Source organism: Lepeophtheirus salmonis, chromosome 6, assembly GCF_016086655.4.
Source record: "Lepeophtheirus salmonis chromosome 6, UVic_Lsal_1.4, whole genome shotgun sequence".
In the NCBI taxonomy this organism is placed as follows: Eukaryota; Metazoa; Arthropoda; class Copepoda; order Siphonostomatoida; family Caligidae; genus Lepeophtheirus; species Lepeophtheirus salmonis.
In genome coordinates, this window is record NC_052136.2 from 6,456,292 (window position 1) to 6,468,998 (window position 12,707).

Consider the following 12,707-nt stretch of genomic DNA (forward strand, 5'->3'; position numbering starts at 1 on the left):
TCTTTAAAAGAAATACAAAAATCCATTGTTATACTTAAAAAAATGAAAAATCCATAGTTGTTAAGAAATAACTGAAAAAATTTGGAATTTAAAAAAAAAATTAAATTAAGAAATAATATTAAATTTTAAAAATAAAAAAAAAATATATATATATCATCCTGTAGACGCCCTTGTATAATATGTAAACATAAAAATGCAATTTAGATGTTTTGCAGTAAAATCTCCGGGAGGAAAAATTACCAGTGTAGAAAATCCGTGCTACAAAATGAGCGGTAGGGAACATGTATGCGCCAAATTACCGGTCAGTGAATCCCACATAGCACTGTTTTGACCAGTTTTTCACAATACACGTTGTCACAATATTTGTGTACCGGTTTCAGACCAAAAATTAGAAATTTCAGAAATTTGATGACGTTATAAAAGACAATTGCTTTATTTTGCATTGTTTTATAAAGTAAATTTTCTAGCTCAGCTATTTAATTTTATTAATAAAAAATGCCACAAAATTCACCAGTTCCAATCTCAATTCGGTAAAGTGCTGTTTTAAATCCGTCAGTCCTACAGTTCCACTATAGTCCCAGTATATCAAACACCACTTGATGCCATATATTGAATATTTGAACGGAAAAGTTATCTTTGTATGTTGTAATTCTGGACTCAAAAGCTAATGCTCAAGAATTGAAAGTGTTAAGTCTCTATACTTTATTGGATATCAAACAATTTTTTTCTAAATCTTTTTAATTTTCCTAACTATGAAATTGAATACATTATATTAAACATAGAATTTATACTAACCTCAAGAGCAGTATTAACACTATATACGGACATGGGACACCATACAATATATAATTATCGATTTGAAATGAACTTGAATGAAATTCGAGGACTCGAACGGGACTCATTGAAAAATTTAAGGACTTGGACTTATTAACTATGACTTGAGAACCGAATTGAACATACAGTATTATGAATTTCCCCCTTTATTTGCAAATATATAGAACGTCGTTACTAGTATTGTATCTCGCAACCTTTTTTCCTTAAAGAAAAAGTGAAATATGCTAAAATCAGTTGATCGAAGTTACCCAACTCTTTCCAACTATCTACTATATTACAGTTGTATGTCCGAGGATAAAACGCACTTCAATTTCAAAAAGGAGACAGATACATACTTTAGTTATAAAATAAAAGTTGTTCAGAATTCTGAGTTACGTGCCTAAGACCATATTTTTATTCTACTCAGACCAAATTCATGGTCATTAAAGGTCTTTTCTAAAATGCATCAAAAAAATTAAAAATAAGAATATAAAATCTCCCTTTTTCAACGGAAAAAGGGAGATTTTATATTAAATACGAATTAAAAAGAGGAATTAGGAAGATGATTAGCGAGTTAGTCTTAGTGTTTTTGAACTGAGGAGGAACATATTTCTAATTATTATGTTGTCTATGGACAAGTTTTACTAAATTCTGGAGTTATTCAAATATATAATAAGGGTACGTCCTAGTTCTAGTATCAAATTCAGCATTGTTCAGAAGCCTGATCAGTAGGGAAAAGAAAAAGAAACATCGACAGTTGACAGGCAAATACAGTACAATTACAAAAATAACAACATTTTGGAGCTTTTTTGACTTTTAAAGTGTATTAGCTAGTTTATGACGTGGTATAGATTGAATATTTTGAAGGCCAGAGGATCATTGTTTTCAATCTCTGGATCAAACATAAAAATACTATTTTTTCCAGTTTTTTTTTTTTTTTTTACATGCACGTGTTGGATGATGTAAAGTTCTAATAATAGAAAGAGCTCTTAGAAAAAGTGTTTTATTATAACTTATAAGACATATGAAAAAAGAAAATACATAGACCATACTCTGTTCTGGAGGGAAAGATAACCACAAGAACAGACAATGGAGGAAGGTCGTGTTGCCATCAACCGAAAAATGAGCTAGTCAAGGAGGAGAAGAGAAGAAAGATATAGTTCATAATTAAAATTTATTTCATTTTTCACTCGCATCTGCTACTTTTTTTCTTTTTTTTTAAACGATGACAAAGTGAAAAATTAAAAGAAGAGTGACCCAAAAAAGATAGGGAGTGAGAGAGAAGAATTATCAAGGTCAGGTCCTTTATTGTCTTATGATAATTAAAAATGGTGTAGACTATTATGTACATAATATAAATATAATGACCTACCTTGTACCTATAATACCCTCTGATCCCTAAACCCTAGAGGGATCAGAGTCTGTCCTTATGCCCTAAAGCCCTCAACTTATCCAAATGTCAAAATAGATAAATTATTATTACAATACGTACGTATCATAATATCTATACATTTAGTACCAGAGTAGGAAAAAAAGTCAAATGGAATTTCAAGTCGAGTCTCAAGACTTTGCTCACAAATCCTAGTCTTTGAATATTTCTGTTTAAATCATTTCAAGTTCATCATACTAGGGTTCATAGTGGTTTTTCGTGAGTTTAGTATCAATTAGTTTTCGATTTCAAGTCGAGTCGCAATCTTTGCTATCGTGTTTAAGTTAAGTAGTACTGTGATTCTGAGGTAAGAGGACATGTCCAAATCTTCAATATATGGACTCAAATCCATATATTGAAGTCGTTGTAAACCTTGAATCCCAGTCCCCACCTTTGTATATTAAGACCAACTTTATGTAGAGATGGTACAAGGGCGTCTGCAGAAGCCTTAGCTCCCCCAAGGAAGGATTTTTAAAATACTAGAATTTAAAAAGAAGAAAAGGTCATTTATCCAAATAACCCTGCATACGCCCCTGTTGCAGTTGAGTTACATGATTGTTTCAAAAGAGAGGTGGTATACCTTTCTGCCATTTGAAAGAGGCATTTATATGAGGATTCAGAGGAGCTATTAATCCAAAGACATATAGTTTTATACATTTATGACGTTCAGTTGACGGGGGGATATTTCGGAGTACAAACCATTGAGAACTGATCACTGTTTCACTGATTAACAAAACCTTTTCAATATATCAGCAGGGGGATCTGAAGGGGGGCTGGAGGAGATGTAGCTGTTCTGCTGAGAGTAGAATTTTATAATGAGAAAATATGGGTTAAAAAAAGTCATTACACCAAATTATGCAGTGAAGCAAAAAATTTAATTTTTCAAAAATATTGAATGTATCTGCAGACGCCCATCGCTTCGAGATAACCAATATATTTTAATTAGAAATACATACAGTGGGAACTAAAAAATTAAAGAGGTCCAATCCTAGGGTGGAGATATCAAGTTTTGGACAAATACAGACAGGGGAGGGGGGGTCAAAAATTGTACTTTTTTTCCGAACGTCATAAATGTATATATATATATAACTGTTAATTTTTGAGTATTTTTTTTTTTGCTTTTTAATATTATTTAAAATCTTAATGGTTATTTAAAAATACTCGTGATTTGAAAAATGTATTTAAAGTTTTTTATTAGAAAATAATGAAACTTTTAGAGATATTAGACATTTGCTAAATTTATGATAAGGAAAGGAAGCCAATTTCTTCATTTCGATTACAAACATAAGGGAATAAGAAAAAACAAAACTTTGTTTTTTAATGGAATTCTTATAGAAAAAGGAAATATAATCACTTTTCCTACCATCATATCCCAAGAGGGATCAGAGTCAGTCCCTTTTTTCCTTATGGCCTAAAGGCCCCAACCTCCAAACATAAAAATAGATAACTTATTATTACAATACATATCATTATATGAACATAAAACTATTATTAATTATGATCTATTGGGTATTAATTGACATTGCCAGGGGAGGGAGAGAGGGGGATTTGTGGACTCTGGTCCATATGCAAAATATCATAGTAATTATTATTATTATAATATCATCATCAGCATTCCAGGTGGTGTGTGTCTTTTTAAAACAATGAGATCCAAGGTCAACTAACAGCTGCGAAATTATGATTTTAAACAGCAAAAAATAAAAAAGAGAAAAATGCTTTCTTCGTTTTTGTAGTGGTGTGGTTATGAAAGAGAGAGATAGAAGATAAAATGGAATATATTAATGGTTCTGCATATTTAAAATATTCTCTAACTAACCAACTACTAACTTCATGTCGGGTCTTTTTCTTTTTTTTGGTTCACTCTAAAAAAAAAACCAAAAGAATGATAATAACAATATTCCGACTTAGGTATATATAATGTATTTTTGGGGTTTTTTTGTTTTGTTTTTTTGCTTCTGTTGAGCCATTAAAATATGAGGCATATTTGTCTACTGACAAAAATGTGTTAACTAACTTTGGGTTGGTATATTTGTAGCTATACTATACACATACTTACATTGAAAGAGAGGGAGTCAGAAAATAAGTAACTTGATCCCAAGTTTGTGGATACGTTCCCTACCTTCAAAACATCCTCATGATTTCCTTATACAACCTACTTATATGTATAGACACAATCAAATAAATATCCATTAGGAAAAGTCGGCCTTTTATATATGTATAATATGAGGTTAAAATACTAAAAATGTCGTTTGTCAACATAAAAACAACATTCAACAGGAATTAATAGAAGGAGAAATTCCGAATTTATTTTTTTACGTCAGTATATAACTAAAGGTCGATATTTCATTGGCATATTTGAATCAATTATAGGCTTATTATTCCAATTTGTGGGAGGAGTTAAGATACCCGAGAATTTTCTATGAAGTTTAGAAACTTTATTTGATTTAAAAAAAAAAACCTTATATTGACCTCAATATGGCCTTTCAAATCAAATCTGTCAATTTTAAATTATTTTATTTTGACAATCAACTTTGCCTGCTTTAAGTGTCATTTGCGACATATAATAAGGGTTAATAAGAATAATTGACGATAATTAGCAACAGAATAAAAATATAATCCACACTCAATTTTGAAAAAAAAAAAATTCTAGCTTACTTTTGTGTTGACGAGCCACACATATAGTGATGGATTCGGAGACTTTACTCGAGCTCGAGAGAAAAAACTTGACTTTAATAAAGTACTTCAATATTTTGGACAATTTGACTTGTCTTGAAATAATGAGTAATGATTAGTCACATATCACTCAAAAGGAGAAATCATTTTGAATATTAGGATAGTCTAAAAGGCTCAAACTAAAAAATTGGTTAATCATGTATATAGTTTTAAAACGAATTTGACTCGTAACATAACTCAAAAATTCGAACTTAACCAAACTCAAATATTTTGACTTGAATTCATCATTTCATAATAAATAAGTAAGGTTGAACCTAGTTCAGGGTCGACAGTTTTCAGTTCTTTCATTAAACCGGTCGTTAAGATGATGAGTCAATACAATATGTATAAACTAGAAGTAATTCAGGATCTTTTAATGGTGTGTTAGTTATACATGATTACATATAAATAGTGTTGGATTTGAGTATTACTCGAACTCGGAAAAATTCCACTTTACTTAGGTCAAACATTTTTTGAAAATGATTCAAACTCCCTCAAAATATTATTTGGAAAACCTGAACCTCATTCCCACTCAATTGATTCAAAATCGATTTAGTCGAGCACAATATTTAAATACCAAAGGCAAAATGTATGTATATCTATGAAGATATACTTAAGTTACGGGTCAGCATGCATTAAAATAAATTGAACAATACTGTATCACTGTTATAAATAATAATTTATTCCTATCGGAAGCGCGGTTAAGATTTTTTAACTGGGAAGGGCGAACCTTTCAGGGATAAATGATATCCATGATTCATAAACACAAAAAGTTGGGTCTCAAAATGATCATAGTGCATTTTTTTGCACTCAAACCGATAAGCAATCCGACAAGGATCTTGGATCAAGTTTGTCGGGTTCGGCATTAGAGGTTGGAGAACTGGAATTACAAGAATTAATAGAAGCGCCTATGGAATTTGAGTCAAACTTTCGATTGATGCGTCGAATCAAATTCATTTTCGGACACTATACCGATTTTCAATTTCGAATCCAACAGCCTTGTAAATAAGTTTTGATGAGGATATCATATTTTATTTAGGACCCTCTCCTAAGAGAAAATAATAACATGAGTGGAATGGGTATGATATTAGTTAATGCAAGCCTTCTGTTACCCTTGTCACTAAGGAGTAGACCATAGTTGTTTAAGGGGTGCATGGGCTTACTCTCATACTAATGATACACTTGCTTGAGTTATTAGTGAGTAAGTAAAATGGCGGGAAATGTTGAGTTTTAATCTATATATTACTACATTAGATAAAAGCACATACACACAAAACATATTGCTTCAAGAATTAAAAATAAAAAACCAGCATGTGGCTGATAGGACACTTTAACAACAAAGGATAGGGATATCTAAGAAGCAAAGGAGGAACACACGATACACTCTTACATAGATCTTAATCGCTCTTTCATGACTAGGTTTTTAAAATAATAAAAACTTCATCAATAATTGTTGTTCTTATTTTTCTTTTTCTTCGTATTAGAGGTCAAATAAAAGTGAAATTTTGACCTCTTTTCCCCCCTTCCTCTACATATTTCCCGGCTTTTTTTTTAATAAGAAAAAAAAAGTAGGTAATTTATTGCATTTAATTGGTTCTTTTTCTCAATTGGCAAAAGTATTTATATCCTCCTTGAATTAAAGAATTTTATTATATATTATTATATAGCTCTTTGGTTCACAGACAAGTACTAGGTCACTACTCATCATGTTACAATCCATTCCGACAAGAGATTTGCCGCAATTTATTTCATTAAGTTATTACAATTTTTTTTACGACAAAGACACAACATCTCCACTCAACTCTGGACTCTTATCATTAATAAAAAAACGATTAAAAGAAGATTTAGCTCTAATTAAACACTTGTTATATCACAAAAAACATATTTTGATAATTATATTTTTATTGATAGAATGTTGTGAAGACCCATTTTCGACTATTTTTCTCATTTAAAGAAACTTGTAAAATAGGATCGTCGTATAATAATTAATGTAGTATTACTATTGGTCTGATATCAGGCAATTAAAAACCTGAATATCAGATTGAATTACACAAAAAGATTCTAAAAATCTTCGGTATACCCCGTACATTTTTCGATCGCGTATCCTTATACTAAGTAACTTTGGTTCACATTCCAACGCAGTAGGTAATGATGATCACTGTGCTTAACTTTGATGCGGTCTACCATAAATGCCTTTTTAACATTCCACAAAACTTTTGTACTGATGTGGCTGATATTGGATCCATAAGCAAGGACGTAGATAGAGTATTATACTCGTAGCAGGATATTCCATTGATAGTTATGGGCATACTTTTTGACAAAATTTTTAAAATAATGTATGTCATACCAAAAATGATGATTATTAAATAATCAAAGACATGTATTTTGATATTAAAAATGTATTTCTTGTTTTGACAAAAAAAATATGTTAACAAATATTACCGATTTTGAGAATATAGGGTATTGGAAAAATTTGGATATTTTCAAACTGGTATCAGATGTTAGTATTTATTTATGCATATTTAAGAATGGGCATATTGATAATATCTTTCTGAGGCAGTTGAGAAGAAGAGGGGTGTGGCAATTACCCTTACATTATAGACAAATCAAACAATAATTGGGCATTCTGTTTGATTGTATTATTTTGAATAAGCCAGAAATTAAATTAATGAAGTTATTTTTTTAAGTCATTAAAGAGATGTCTTAACATCAAAAAATATCCTTATAAAAAAAGGTCATCAAATGATGTAATAAATGTCAGTTAAAAAAAATAAATTATTATGAGTAATTAATTATTGTATTTGCGTAAAATTGAACTTATTTTTTCAATGGTTTAAAGTCCTACACCCTCTAAAACCTTTAAACATAACTTGAAAAACTATATTTACTTTTAGGATTTGGGTAGATAATTAATGTTAGTATTGGATTTCGATCTGAAAATCCTGGACTGGATTGAGTCCGTTATAATTTTTAAATCCCGAACTAATTTGGTCAAGGAATTAGGTCTCATAGTAAAACTGGGTCAATCAAAAGGTCTTAATGGTTCCTAAAAAAATTGACTTTTTTTTGAAAAAGTGGAATAAAATTATCATTTTTATAGATAATAGACATCAATCCAGATATTCAGGCTACAAGCTAGAGAAAAATATACCAATAGAAAGTCATGTGACATTAATGATTTTTAAGGCTCGGACCTTTTTGTATTCGGAAATGGATTTGTAAGGAGATTGAAGAAAAGGGTTCATTACTTGATTCGTGTAAAGGCTTCTACGTTAGAATGGTGCAATTATGTATGCAACTAATTTTTTATCGTAGATAGGTATATTGTCAAATGAGTGCCTGGATGGAAGGATAGATAGATGGATGGCTGATAACGGTTTCCTGTCTGTTTTTCAGAGTGTGTATGTATGTTACATACTTCTGCTTGTTTCCATGTTTTTAGGTTACCCTCACCAAAAAAAATAAATTAATTTATTGTGGCACGTGTTCCATAACAATAATTTTCAACTTCTTCTTCTTCAGGATTCTAAACTTTTTCCTTTTTTTGTTTTTCGTTCCTCCTTAATGACTATTTCCGGCCCAATGTCAAATGCCATATGTGCAAAAACACAGTAGTAGACATATTCTATGGTATGGCCATATACTCTACATTATCTGGAAACAAAAACAAAAACAAAAAAATAGTTGCGTTAATGATTATAATCAACCTTGTCAAAGGGAGAGTCTCCATTACGTAGTGATGTAACGTTCTCAAAATTCAACGTATGCAGATGGGAACGTCAAAGGTGGGCTGGTGAGGCTATAGCCCTTCCCAAATTAAGCAATTTCTGCTTTTTACAAAAAAAATTAAATTTGATTTTTTCTGAAGAGTATTTTCGAGATTTTTTTCCAAAAAGTGTATTTGTTTGTGAATAGCTGTGGTTTTTTGATTTTTTTCCCCTTAAATTCATTTTTTGTGAATATCTTTGGATTTTTGATTTTTTTTTCTTCAAAAAATGTATTTTTTGTGAATAATTGTTAATTTAAAATTATTTGTTTGTAAATAGCTGTAGATTTTTGATATTTTTTCACAAATAGCTGTGGATTTTTGATTTTTTTTTCAAAAAATTTAATATTTGAAACTTTTTTTGCAAAAAAGTTATTTGTTTGTGAATAGCTGTGGATTTTTGAATTTTTTTTTCCAAAAATTTAATATTTAAAATTATTTAAAAAAAAATATTTTTGTGAATAGCTGTGGATTTTTGAAATTTTTTTTCTAAAAAATTTAAATTTTGTGAACAAATGATTTTTGAAATTTTTTTTCCAAAAAATTTAATATATACAACTAACTTGATTTGAATTTTTTTTCCAAAAATTTCTATTTTTCAAATTTTTTCTCAATAAAAAAATCCAAAAACCATATATATAATCCTTAATATGGAAATTTAAGTAAGTAAAAACAACCCAAATCTTCAATGCATAATTCTCAATGCTGGAGAGTATTTCAGTTTACCAATTGAATTCGTTTAATAAAACTATATATACTTAACGGCCCAAACTTTTTATATCCTGTCTTAAATCTTTAGAACGCGTCCCAATTGAACTCTAAAGTTATCTTATCAAACAATGCTTGCTAAATGATCTCTTATAGAAATCAGACAGTGACTTAATCATCAATCAATCTCTAGTATCTATGGTAGGATCCAATGTTTATACGAATACTAAATACTTCAATTTATTAGGCTTGAATAATAGTAAAATATAATCGTGCATGAAAGATAATTATAGTAGTTTTACTGGACGAATTCAATTAGTAAACATAGATACTTTACTCTAATATTAGCTAGAAATAAAGATGCATTGTAGAAGGCGTTCTCAAATTTGGGTGTTTCATAAAGATCGATAACAAGGGCGAGGCATGGGGCGGGATCGATTATAAGTCATATACTAATGACTCATACAACCATAGTAATCTTTAATATTAGTGAACATTATATTCTGTTCGCTAAAATATGGCACGATTTTACAAGGACCAATAGCAAGAGCGTGAAGTGGAACAGAGCCGGTTTTAAGTTTCAAATTAAGAACCAAAACAATTTTAGCATTTTTAGTGGTGAGGAAGTTGTAGGGGATCAGGACATCTGCAAGATGATATGTATTTGTTTTTTAGAGGAAGGGGGGATTTTCTTTTTGAAAAAAATTTCAAAAGTCAATTGCTATTCACAAAAACTTTCAAATAATAATTTTTTTCAATAATTCACAGCTACTCACAAAAAATTAATTTTTTTGGAAAAAAAAAATCGAATATTAAACTTTTTTTAAACATATTTCAAAAATCCATAGATATTCACACAAACGAATTTTTTGGATGAAAATGTAAAAATCCACAGCTTTTCATAAAAATTAGTAAATTTTAAATATAAATCTTTTTTAGAAAAAAGTCAAAAATCCATCTTTTCACCAAAAATTTCAAATATTTATTTTTCTGGAAAAAAATTACAAAAATCAACAGCTATTCAGAAAAAAACGAATTTTTTGGAAGAAAATCTCAAAAATCCACAGCATTCTACACAAATGAATATATTACAAGTATTAAATTTTTCTACTGAAAAATTTGCTAAATTAATTTTTTTGGAAAAAAAAATCAAAAATGAAATTTCTGGTAAAAGGAATAATTTTCATTAGGTTCTTTTTTTGGGAAGGAGGCTAGAGCCCTTCCAGCCCACCCCTGCGGGAATTCTTTCAAGACAAAAGAGAAGTATTTATGAATATTATGATCCCTATGGCCTTTTTGACTTCTTCCGATTCTTCTTCTTCTTCCTTTAGAAGCTGACTCAATTAAATCATGGGAAAAAAGTGAATAAGAAGGGATTTCATCATCAGAATGGATCACTCCTTCCGGTCTTAGAAAATAATGCAGAACCAGTAGGCAGAGAGAGTGAGAGATCCACCGAGGTAGTAGTTGTTCCACTCACTCACTCACTCACTCAGTAGGTACAACAATATAAGAATCTTCATTCACTAAATAATAAAAATAACAATAATAATTCTAAAACTCACATTAGAACAACGACTTCACATAAAAAAAAAACATAGAGAAAAATAAAAGCAACAGCTGGTGAACGCGCTCCACTTGTATATATATTATGTGTCTATAGCTAGACGCATTTTTCGTGTATATATATATATCTGTATTTGGTCTATGATTCTGTTGTTTTTATGTGTGTCTTTTTGTCTATATACATGGAGAATCTTTGTTACTATAATATTAAGAAAATGCCTAGTCTCATTATTATAAAATTACAATGATCCAGATTGAGTACAAGCCTTTACTCAATTTTGAATTAAGGAAATAATATACTTATACATATTGAATTACTGAACCTATGAGCATTTTTGGTGGAAAATTATTATTATTATTTTTTTGTTTAGTTTTACTATAAAATAAAAATCATTTAGTTAAATTGACTTTGAATTTTAATAATAGGTTTACAAATAAAGGAAATATGAGTATAAGAATACCCACTGAAAACTGAATTATATGGGACTTTTTCGTGTAGAAGTACGTGTTTTACTCATTTTGTGTATAAAATAAAAATGATTCACTTTAGATTTAAGCTTGTACTCAACTTTGAATTTCCATATTCGGTTCATAAATTTAAAAAATATAAATGCATTCGCATTTCCCCCTTAAAAAACTTTGTAATAACGCTTAAAGAGTCTGTATTTTATTTATCTTTGTTATTAAATAACAATTAGTCAACTTCAAGGAAATATCAATGGCTCAAGAATACAAATATGGCGTTTTTTATATCACAGAATCAATGCAGTCTGTCAATTTCAATCTCATTGAAATTTTATGTCATTCGCTTAAATTGAGTCAAAGAATGAGAAAATGCCATTTAAAATTCCATTGTGACTGCAATTCCTTAGGAGTCTAAGGTAATAGATCCTAAGGCCTACTCCGATTCATTTGGCGACCAATCAAGAGGAGCAAGAACACTTGAGTGATGTTGTTGTTATATATAATTACTCTTAATATGCATGAACTTAGTTATTTAAATCCGCGAAGCGTAACATTGCCCTTTTTATTATTTGTATGTATATTGAATACATGTGTATTTTATGTTTTTAGTTGACAATCAAGCCCGTTTTTGTGTTCCTTCCAAAGCACTACACGTAGCATACCTCTCTCTCTCTATGTGTTTTTATTTACATACTTACTTAGATATAATACTTGTAACATAGAACATAATATAGGACTTACTACTATAATATAAATGATTTAATATTGTAGAGCTAAAAACGCCTCTGTTTTACCTAGAAATAAAGTGCTACAACACCGGAAATGAGTAACCGTTAGGCATTTGGCCCTATTGTGTACTTTAGATATTATGTTCTTCTTCTTATAACATATATTATTTCAAACTTAGGCGTAATAGTTAGAGCAGTACGGGGTAGCTACTCCATTTGGAGTAGCTACAGTAACCCTAAAAGACTCTTAAGACATGGCGTTACTCCACTCGCATAAAAGTTTGCATTCTATTTTGTTATTAGCCGTCGATTTTTCCAGCTACTTTTCTCCTTATCAGTGTTTGGAAGAACCTTGACTGGTTGAATTATAATTATCTCTTGTTAAGCTATGAGCCATTCAGAAAAATTAAGGAATAGTTCAACAGAATTACCTCCCTGCTACCAATTGATTTTGGGCCTTTTTCCCCTGTTTATTTTCGAAAGATAGGCTTGGATCATGAGTGTTGTCCATTCGTTTTGA

At 30.0% G+C, this 12,707-nt stretch overlaps 1 long non-coding RNA gene across 2 annotated transcripts; it reads right to left on the minus strand.

The window, feature by feature from the left end:
* Positions 1 to 6,808: 6,808 nt before the first annotated feature.
* Positions 6,809 to 10,987, minus strand: LOC121120962 (uncharacterized). 2 transcript variants are annotated; one of them, XR_005865284.2, is made up of 3 exons: positions 8,688 to 10,987; positions 8,149 to 8,608; positions 6,809 to 8,089 (listed from the first exon to the last, which is right to left on the minus strand). It is a non-coding gene; the product is annotated as an uncharacterized lncRNA (long non-coding RNA). The 2 variants fall into 2 exon arrangements; XR_011780770.1 differs by lacking the exon at positions 6,809 to 8,089 and having other exon boundaries at positions 8,130 to 8,608; positions 8,662 to 10,987.
* Between the last annotated feature and the right edge of the window lie 1,720 nt (positions 10,988 to 12,707).